Here is an 11,909-nt window from a genome sequence, read left to right on the forward strand (position 1 = left end):
CACTTCTAAGGGCAATACTGTATTTCTTTGTGTGATTTAATTTATTAATTGCTGTTTTATTGCCATTATCACTGGAATTTACAACTTTCTATGTTGTAATATTTTCTTAAGTGGTACTTCACAGGGTGTAGTAACATAGTCAGTTCCAACTCTTCTTAAATATAGACAGAGGATTTTTAAGTAATCAACAGAAGTTTGGACACCTGCGCAAATTGTTCGCTTCAGCTCGCAAGACTTAATTTACATTAGTTGCTGCAGAACTTCTGTAGGTTGTAACCTATTGTCATAATATGAACAAGGCCCATTTGTAATATTCTGATAGATCTTTTTTTCACTTTTTGCTAACCTAAACTCTAAATTTAAACCTCTGACAGTTAACTGCTTACCTTTTCACGATTTTAGGTCATCTAGTGCATTTCAAGTCATGAAATTTAAATCAAAACTGGAAAAACTGTGGTGTTCTTAAACTTTTGACTTGTGTATGTATAATATACTGTATATATAATGTATATATGTATATATATATGTGTGTGTGTGTGTGTATATATCCATCCATCCATCCATTGTCTAACCCGCTGAATCCGAACACAGGGTCACGGGGGTCTGCTGGAGCCAATCCCAGCCAACACAGGGCACAAGGCAGGAAACAATCCTGGGCAGGGTGCCAACCCACCGCAGGACACACACAAACACACCCACACAAGCACACACTAGGGCCAATTTAGAATTGCCAATCCACCTAACCTGCATGTCTTTGGACTGTGGGAGGAAACCGGAGTGCCCGGAGGAAAACCACGCAGACACGGGGAGAACATGCAAACTCCACGCAGGGAGGACCCAGGAAGCGAACCTGGGTCTCCTAACTGCGAGGCAGCAGCGCTACCACTGCGCCACCGTGCCACCCCGTGTGTGTATATATATATATATATATATATATATATATACATATACATACAGTGATCCCTTGCTATATCGCGCTTCGTCTTTCGCGGCTTCACTCCATCGCAGATTTTAATGTGAATATATATCGCGGATTTTTCACTGCTTCGCGGATGTCTGCGGTCTACAGTACGTGTGCTTCGTCAGTTGATTTGCCCATTTGAATTCAAACAAGGGACGCATTTGAATTCAAACAAGGGACGCTATTGGCGGATGGCTGAGAAGCTACCCAATCAGAGCACGCGGTTAAGTTCCTGTGTGCTGCTGATTGGCTCAGCAACGGAGTGCTGCATTAACCAGGAAGTCTAATCTCACTCATTCAGAATTAATGCAGGTTACTGCTAATGCTTCAGGATTGCAGAAAAGGTAAAAGTTTTGGATATGTTGAAGGAAGAAAACAGCTACACCGCTGCAGGACACAATTACAGCATCAATGAGTCCACGATTCTTTTTATTTAAAAAGGAGGAAAAGCATATAAGATCTACGGCCGCAGTGTCCTTTAATCAGGGCGCAAAACGAGTTGCAAGTGGACGTGATAAGGCAGTAGTCTAGATGGAATCTGCTTTAGGGATTTGGATTGAAGAGTGATGGAAGAAGAACAACGGCGGTACTACACAGTCGCCTGAAGAGGCTCCTTTAGAAGAGCTGTAACGCTATCCTTTGTTGGGCAGTAAAATTAAACTCATCGTTATCGGACAAGTCATCGTGTCATTGTTGGTGAGTAACCATAATTAATTATTTACGGACAGTACTTATTACATGTACATAGTTTAGTGTCGCTGTACACACATTTTACTGTGTACAATTTTTCTTGTATTGTACGTATTTATTGCTGGTGGCCTGTCTGTTGTAATGGCTGTAACGTATTGATATCGGAGACGCTCGATATCTTTAAAATAATATTTAGGTTTTACTGTATGTAAACTGTGTTTACATACATAATTTCAACGAATCTTACCTAATATCTAAGAGAATACAAAGGGTTTATGCTGTATAACTGTGCGTGAAATGTTTATAATAGTGTTGGAGAGTTTATAAGGGCTTAAAATATATAAAAATAACCATATAAACATATGGTTTCTGCTTCGCGGATTTTCTTATTTCGCGGGTGGCTCTGGAACGCAACCCCCGCGATGGAGGAGGGATTACTGGATATATATATATATATATATATATATATATATATATATATATATATATATATATATATATATATATATATATATATATATGTATATGTATATATATGTATATATATATATATATATATATATATATATATATATATATATATATAATAATATGTGTGTATATATATATATATATATATATATATATATATAAAATGTATATATATATATATATATATATATATATATATATATATATATATATATATATATATATATATATATAAAAAATATGTATATATATGTGTGTGTGTGTTAGTGCTGGGCGGTATACCAGTTCATACTGAAAACCGTTTTTTATTTTTTTTTACGATATGGATTTTTCTTATACCGCAACACCGGTTTAAATTGCCTAAACGACGTTCGGAACGTGGCGTAGCGGGAAACTATTCAAGTGGGGACCTTTTTCACTGCTACACCGCTAAACACAGATTTGTTGAGCTAGGGCTCTTTTTCACTGCTACACCACCAAACAGTGGGCGGTAGCATAGGTATGCCGCGCGGTGAAAATAGACAGAGACCCGAAAAAAAGCAGTCACATCTGTCGCCTGGAGATGCTTTAGTTTTAAAAGGTCAGATGTGTAAATACTGTTTCTATACTACTGGATAATACCGCAAGCCAAGTTGTACTTGTTTTATTTGTTTTCAATACAGTGTAATGTACCTGGGTACTGTGTAATAGTGTGACGACATTTTGACTTTATTCTCGACATTTCCACTTTAATCTTGACGCTTATGACGAGAATATATTCTTTTGACTTTATTCTCGTAATTTGTCATTAAAGTAGAACATTGTAAACTAAACTTCATCATAAAATGAATATTTTATTTACTAGATTTTCTCAAACCCCGTCATAAGTTATATAGCACATTAAATGCTTTGTGTTAAGTGATTCGTTCAGAGATGGGCACAACTCTGAATGGATGGCATAATTAAACATGTCTAACGAAGATATTTTTAAAGTTCTGAACACTCCGTGGGCTAAGTTTATAACTAGTTTTAATTTCACAATGACGTTTATCGTGTGGTGATTGGTTATGTGGTTATGTGGTGAAAGAAAAAGGAAGGATAGGAACTGGGGTTTTGGTAGCCTACGTCAGATAGAGACAGCATGCATGCAATAAAGATAGCCTGCTCAGAAGAACATGCATTGAATTCTGTGTTCGTGTCTCCGACCAGCAGATCACAAACCCAACATTTACACAATATTTAAGTTAAACCTTTTTCGATAGCTTTTCATACATCCAGTTTTTTGGAGCTTCGTCACACTTGCCATAAAGTTCTCTACACTGAACATACACCTGGGGACCCCTTACTGCGAGGGAGCAGCACTACCGCCTCACTACCGTGCATGTGTAATACCTGCTTTAATGCATTTCATCATGAAAATGATATCAAGTATTTATCTTAGCATTCAAAATTTTCAGAAAGCAGGAATATCATGAAGTGAATGGATTCTGTATGGTGGTCGCTTAAGAAGCGTAGTGATTAACCACTGGGTCGGGGAACGTAACACAAAGCATTTAATGTGCTGCATTAATTTATGACGGGGTAAATTAAGTAATTGATTAAACATTGATTTTAGGAAGAAGTTTAGTTTACGACATTCTACTTTAATTATGATGTAAACTGTGAGAATAAAGTGGAAATGTCGACTTTAATCTCGACATAAACGGCGAGAATAAAGTGGAAATGTTGACTTTGTTCTCAACATATAGTTTGTTTTTTTCTTCCCAGTATAGCTTAGCTTGAAGCAAGGTCCATATTAATGCAGTTTGCCTAAATGATGGTTCAGCTGGTAAAGATGTCATCACCAAGTTGCACTTGTTGTATTTTATTTTAATTTGGTGAATATCGCGTAATGCACCTGGGCTTGAAGTCTTGAAGTAATAGTGCAACTATCAGTAATAATACTATTATTTATTTTATTGTTATTATTTATTAGTTTAAATATTATGCAGTTTAATGATGATAAAGTTGTTTAAAAAGTCACTTTAACGTGTCGGTGGACAGAGATTGTTAACATTAACAGAAAGTGTAGTTGGTTTACAAAAAATATTTACTATTTATTCCTTTTCTAAGACATATTCGCTGCAATACAATTTTTGACAAGCACTTCTGGATATTTTACTAAGTCTAAATGCCTCTTTGTATGGTTGAAAATATGTTGTCAAAATTATAGTTTGTTTTTGCAAAATTTGTTCAATAAAAAGGTTCTATATTTTGACTGCATCTGTCATGCAATGTGATACCTTCTCCATTAGTGCCACCCCATTGAAAACTATCACTTTATGGGGCAATGCAAAACTGTATTAATACTTGTGTGCACATTAAAATGTTTTTTTTTGTACAATGTACAATTCTCATGACAGTGGAATAGGTTATTCTTAGCCAGTAATTGCAGTGGAAAATGTGGTTAACATCCACTCATGCATGGGGAAAAAAATACCGTTGAATACCGTGAAACCGGGATAATTTAGAAAAATACCGTGATATAGAATTTTGGTCATACCGCCCACCCCTAGTGTGTGTATATATATGTATGTGTGTGTGTGTGTGTGTGTGTGTGTGTGTATATATATATATATATATATATATATATATATATATATATATATATGCGTGAAAACCCTATTTAAACGAGTCCACACGCATTGTAATACCAAGGAAACAAAAATTAATGAGAGACGCTATCTCTTCCAACTTTTCACCTCGAACGGATACTCAAAAACATTCATTAATCGGAGTCTGCACAGCAGACGCCAACGGAATCAGCATACAATCGACTTAAATCAGAACCCCCACCCCACCTGGCATTCACTCCCGTATCACCATAATGTGTCAGAAGGCACGGCACATACCCTGACCAAGTGGGGCATCAGAATAGCACATAAACCCACGAACAATCTGCGCACGGTCCTGTTTAATGCTAAAAACAAGAAATCGACAGCTGAAACATGAAACGCAGTTTATAGTATTACATGCAATTCTTGCTCAGCGGTATACATAGGACAAACGTGAAAAAGAATCTCAACACGTGTACAGGAACATCGCAACGACGTCAGAAGAAAGGACGCACTATCTTTGATATATGCACATACTAAATCGACAGGACACACATTCAACTGGGACAACGTAAAAGTAAAATTTAAGGCCAGTACTAAAAGTGCCAGAGAGTTGGCCGAGTCTTGGCTATCAGATGAAAACGCCATCAACAGACACTTGGACATAAATCCAGCATATGCCAACTTAAGAAGGACATGTACACAATAATTAAACTATACAACCCCAAATCATACTCCCCCCCCTTGATCATACTGACTTAGTCACCTCCAACCCCCCACCAATGTGTTGCTATATATTGCCTTTTATTCTTGTAAGTCTAAGCATTATCCTCTGATGAAGACCCCTGATAGGGGTTGAAAGCTCAGGAATAAAACTATTTTATGATACGTGATTCGTTTTTTTCTCCCTTCGTGGATCTACAACTGCAAATATGCAAACCTTATCACAGACCCTCTCTTCCATTCATATATATATAATATGTATATATATATATATATATATATATATATATATATATATATAAAAATGGAATGGGTGGGTCGTCGGGTGGGCCTTTTTTTCATTCCGTCGTTTTTTCGACGTTTTGAAAATGTAGAATGATTTATTTGATTTTTTTGTTTTTATTTGATCGTGTCTATGTAGCCGCCGTCGTAATAAAGTATCGCTAAAATCGTCATTTATCGTAATTTATTTTTGACGTATAACGTCGCCGTCGTTGAGGTCAGTGATACCAGTGCAAAAAATCTGCTTACAGTTGAAAGACACGCCCTACTCACTGGACAGTTAAAAACACCAATCAAACTAACGATGACATCAAGTATTACCCAATCAAAAGTAGGAAAGGAGGCATCTTCATAAAATGCGTGTGGGATGATTTGCATGAGACGCTGCTTTAAAAAAAAAAATGATAAAAAAAATACGGGATAAATCCCGTCCAGTATTGATTCAAAACGGGACGCGCAATTTCATTCTCAAACGCGGCACGATTCCGTATTTTAAAGGACGGGTGGCAACCCTACAGTGCCAGGTAACCACCCATACAATCACATTGTGATTCAGACTAGGAATGCAATGAATGTAATTACCCCGATCTACATACAAGGCGAAAGTCTTGCAACATTCAAAGATGATGGTTTGGGATAAGTACACCATACAACATAAAAGAGCTTATGAAGCCTTGAACCGAAAAAAGCAACATCTCAGAGATCGTAAAAAAAAAAATAGGAGCTAATGTCGTTTTACTCGCTGTAGATTTTAGTCAAACATTACCAGTTATTTCACGAGGGAGACCAGCACATCAACTCAACGCGTGTTTAAAATCCATGCTTCTCCCACGCTCGGTTATATGTCGCGTGTTCTCAGGTAGGTGCACCAAAAAATGTATACATTTAAGCATGTAATGGGCAAACAAAAAATGAGGTATACCCGAAGGCACTGCAGTAGTACTTAATGTAACTTTACTTCTTAAATGTTAATGTTTTACTGTTTAATAATTTATACGCTTCTTATATGTTGTTCAAATTCTTTTATCAAAATACCACTGACAGCGCAATGCACGATAACATCGACTGAATACACCATACGCATCCGCCCACGGCTGCCCTGCTGTGCGCAGATAGGACTTGATTATACAATAAAATAAAATAAAGATAAAAAGACTAAAACAATCATCACCCATAAAGCGGATAGTAGACGTGACGTACTATATGTGTACCACATTTCAAGTGTATAGGTGCAACGGTTTGCGAGCTACAGGTCATTTAAAATCCTGGACAGACACACAAATTGCCACGGTAGTAAATTACAGAAGAAGATTTTACTGTTTAATAATTTATATTTATATGAAATGTGCTTCTTATATATTACTTCATATTCTCATATGATAATGATGTTAATGTTTATATTGATTTCTATGTTATTAAAACTGCATGTATGTGTGTATATGTATATATATATATATATATATATATATATATATATATATATACTAGCAAAATACCCGCGCTTTGCAGCGGAGAAGTAGTGTGTTAAAGAGGTTATGAAAAAAAAAAGGAAACATTTTAAAAAATAACGTAACATGATTGTCAATGAAAGCCCGTTTCACTCAGTAAGTCTTATGTGTGTGTTTATGTATGTGTGTGTATATATATGTACATGTGTATATGTAGATATGTATATATATGTATATGTATATAAATGTTTGTGTGTGTGTATATTATATATATAATATATATATATATATATATATATATATATATATATATATATATATATATAAAAGACAGCAACAGTTATAACAATGACAACACAATTACATTGACAATCATGTTACGTTATTTTTAAAATGTTTCCTTTTTTTTTCATAACCTCTTTAACACACTACTTCTCCGCTGCGAAGCGCGGGTGTTTTGCTATATATATATATATATATATATATATATATATATATATATATACACGAGCTGTATATGCCCGGCGTTGCCCGGGGCAGAAGTAACCTAATCGGTCAAACACTTACATATATACCAAAGTAAACCTAATCGGTCAAACAGTTACATATATAAAAAAACCGAACCTAATCGGACAAACAGCTTCATATATACAGAAGCGAACCTAATCGGACAAACAGCTAATCTATATACATAAGCAAACCTAATTGGTCAAACAGTTACATAAATACAAAAGCAAACCTAATCGATCAAACAGCTTCATATATACAGAAGCGAACCTAATTGGTCAAACAGTTATGCATGTGCAGAATGATTTTACAAACATTATGCGTGTTAACAATCATTAAAAAGAAAAGATTGAGGAACTCTTCTTCTATATGTGATGAAGCTGGATGAAGCTGACTTGACGATGACGTAGGTGGCATAGATTGGTTTTTCTAAAACAGAACAAAAAAACGAGTATCTATTATTATTTTAAATTAGAATGAAAATGAAAACCTTGATTAGAGATAGATTATCCGTATTAAAATATGTGCATGAATAAACTTTTGGTAACTCTCTAGCAAAAGTTTATTCATACAAATTGGCATGGGATGGCTTTGTGAAAAAGTAAAAATTAGATAAAAATAAATTGAGAATACGTACTTCGATTTGACTGAGATTATCTGTAATGATGAAAAAAAAGTTTAGTATGTTTTTTTTTCCATACGGGAAGGATGTAAAACCTTACATAGGCACCCTTCAGCCCGTACTGAAGGGTAGTGTCAGATTCTTACTGACTAAAAAACACCCTTTTTATTCCACAGCTACCCCAAAAACCACTATTAGGCATTACTTTAGGGTGGCAGTAGTTTAGTTATGAAACAGCTGGGTCCTGTTAAAAATCTGTCTTATTAGTGGCTTCATCACATATAGAAGAAGAGTTCCTCAATCTTTTCTTTTTAATGGTTGTTAACACGCATAATGTTTGTAAAATCATTCTGCACATGCATAACTGTTTGACCAATTAGGTTCGCTTCTGTATATATGAAGCTGTTTGATCGATTAGGTTTGCTTTTGTATTTATGTAACTGTTTGACCAATTAGGTTTGCTTATGTATATAGATTAGCTGTTTGTCCGATTAGGTTCGCTTCTGTATATATGAAGCTGTTTGTCCGATTAGGTTCGGTTTTTTTATATATGTAACTGTTTGACCGATTAGGTTTACTTTGGTATATATGTAAGTGTTTGACCGATTAGGTTACTTCTGCCCCGGGCAACGCCGGGTATATACAGCTCGTATATATATATATATACATACATACACACACAAGTGCTGGTCATAAAATTAGAATATCATGACAAAGTTGATTTTTTCCAGTAATTCCATTCAAAAAGTGAAACTTGTATATTAGATTCATTCATTACACACAGACTGATGTATTTCAAATGTTTATTTCTTTTAATGTTGATGATTATAACTGACAACTAATGAAAGTCCCAAATTCAGTATCTCAGAAAATTAGAATATTGTGAAAAGGTTCAATATTGAAGACACCTGGTGCCACACTCTAATCAGCTAATTAACTCAAAACACCTGCAAAAGCCTTTAAATGGTCTCTCAGTCTAGTTCTGTAGGCTACACAATCATGGGGAAGACTGCTGACTTGACAGTTGTCCAAAAGACAACCATTGACACCTTGCACAAGGAGGGCAAGACACAAAAGGTCATTGCTAAAGAGACTGGCTGTTCACAGAGCTCTGTGTCCAAGCACATTAATAGAGAGGCGAAGGGAAGGACAAGATGTGCTAGAAAAAGTGTACAAGCAATAGGGATAACCGCACCCTGGAGAGGATTGTGAAACAAAACCCATTCAAAAATGTGGGGGAGATTCTCAAAGAGTGGACTGCGGCTGGAGTCAGTGCTTCAAGAACTACCACGCACAGACGTATGCAAGACATGGGTTTCAGCTGTGTCATTCCTTGTGTCAAGCCACTTTTGAACAAGAGACAGCGTCAGAAGCGTCTCGCCTTTGGACTGCTGCTGAGTGGTCCAAAGTTATGTTCTCTGATGAAAGTAAATTTTGCATTTCCTTTGGAAATCAAGGTCCTAGAGTCTGGAGGAAGAGAGGAGAGGCACAGAATCCACGTTGCGTGAGGTCCAGTGTAAAGTTTCCACAGTCAGTGATGGTTTGGGGTGCCATGTCATCTGCTGGTGTTGGTCCATTGTGATTTCTGAGGTCCAAGGTCAATGCAGCCGTCTACCAGGAAGTTTTAGAGCACTTCATGCTTCCTGCTGCTGACGAACTTTATGGTGATGCAGATTTCATTTTCCAACAGGACCTGGTACCTGCACACAGTGCCAAAGCTACCAGTACCTGGTTTAAGGACCATGGTATCCCTGTTCTTGATTGGCCAGCAAACTCACCTGACCTTAACCCCATAGAAAATCTGTGGGGTATTGTGATGAGGAAGATGCAATACGCCAGACCCAACAATTCAGAAGAGCTGCAGGCCACTATCAGAGCAACATGGGCTCTCATAACAGCTGAGCAGTGCCACAGACTGATCGACTCCATGCCAGGCTGCATTGCTGCAGTAATCCAGGCCAAAGGAGCCCCAACTAAATATTGAGTGCTGTACATGCTCATACTTTCATGTTCATTCCTTTCAGTTGGCCAACATTTCTAAAAATCCTTTTTTTGCATTTGTCTTAATTGATATTCTAATTTTCTGAGATACTGAATTTTGGACTTTGATTAGTTGTCAGTTATAATCATCAACATTAAAAGAAATAAACATTTGAAATACATCAGTCTGTGTGTAATGAATGAACCTAATATACAAGTTTCACTTTTTGAATGGAATTACTGAAATAAATCAACTTTGTCATGATATTCTAATTTTATGACCAGCACCTGTATATCAATAAATAATTTTTTAAGCAATTAGATTCAACTATAACCTCATTTATTTGGAACTCAAAACACTCATGTATCCGAAGAGCAACCCTACAAAGACCTCAGCAGAAGGTGGCATGGCTCTACCTAATTTTCAGTTTTATTACTGGGCAGCAAACATACAGTGCCTCCGGAAAGTATTCTTTTTTCTCCCTTCGTGGATCTCCAGCTGCATATATATATATATATATATATATATATATATATATATATATATATATATATATATATATATACACACACACACACACACACACACACACACACACACACACACACACACACACACACACACACACACACACACACACACACACACACAGTGCATCCGGAAAGAATTCACAGCGCATCACTTTTTCCACATTTTGTTATGTTACAGCCTTATTCCAAAATGGATTAAATTAATTTTTTTCATCAGAATTCTACACACGACACCCCATAATGACAATGTGAAAAAAGTTTACTTGAGGTTTTTGCAAATTTATTAAAAATAAAAAAACTGAGAAATCACATGTACGTAAGTATTCACAGCCTTTGCTCAATACTTTGTTGATGCACCTTTGGCAGCAATTACAGCCTGAAGTCTTTTTGAATATGATGCCACAAGCTTGGCACACCTATCTTTGGCCAGTTTCGCCCATTCCTCTTTGCAGCACCTCTGAAGCTCCATCAGGTTGGATTGGAAGCATCAGTGCACAGCCATTTTACGATCTCTCCAGAGATGTTCAATCGGATTCAAGTCTGGGCTCTGTCTGGGCCACTCAAGGACATTCACAGAGTTGTCCTGAAGCCACTCCTTTGATATCTTGGCTGTGTGCTTAGGGTCGATGTCCTGCTGAAAAATGAACCATCGCCCCAGTCTGAGGTCAAGAGCGCTCTGGAGCAGGTTTTCATCCAGGATGTCTCTGTGTATTGCTGCAGTCATCTTCCCCTTTATCCTGACTAGTCTCCCAGTCCTTGCCGCTGAAAAACATCCCCACAGCATGATGCTGCCACCACCGTGGTTCACTGTAGGGATGGTATTGGCCTGATGATGAGCGGTGCCTGGTTTCCTCCAAACGTGACGCCTGGCATTCACACCAAAGAGTTCAATCTTTGTCTCATCAGACCAGAGAATTTTCTTTCTCATGGTCTGAGAGTCCTTCAGGTGCCTTTTGGCAAACTCCAGGTGGGCTGCCATGTGCCTTTTACTAAGGAGTGGCTTCCGTCTGGCCACTCTACCATACAGGCCTGATTGGTGGATTGCTGCAGAGATGGTTGTCCTTCTGGAAGGTTCTCCTCTCTCCACAGAGGACCTCTGGAGCTCTGACAGAGTGACCATC

General features: G+C 37.0%; 1 protein-coding gene across 1 annotated transcript in view; it reads left to right on the top strand.

The window, feature by feature from the left end:
* Positions 1-11,909, top strand: part of dock1 (dedicator of cytokinesis 1) — an 870,017-nt gene that overhangs the window by 277,953 nt on the left and 580,155 nt on the right. The window lies entirely within an intron of this gene.

Source organism: Erpetoichthys calabaricus, chromosome 2 (genome assembly GCF_900747795.2).
Source record: "Erpetoichthys calabaricus chromosome 2, fErpCal1.3, whole genome shotgun sequence".
Taxonomy (NCBI): domain Eukaryota; kingdom Metazoa; phylum Chordata; class Cladistia; order Polypteriformes; family Polypteridae; genus Erpetoichthys; species Erpetoichthys calabaricus.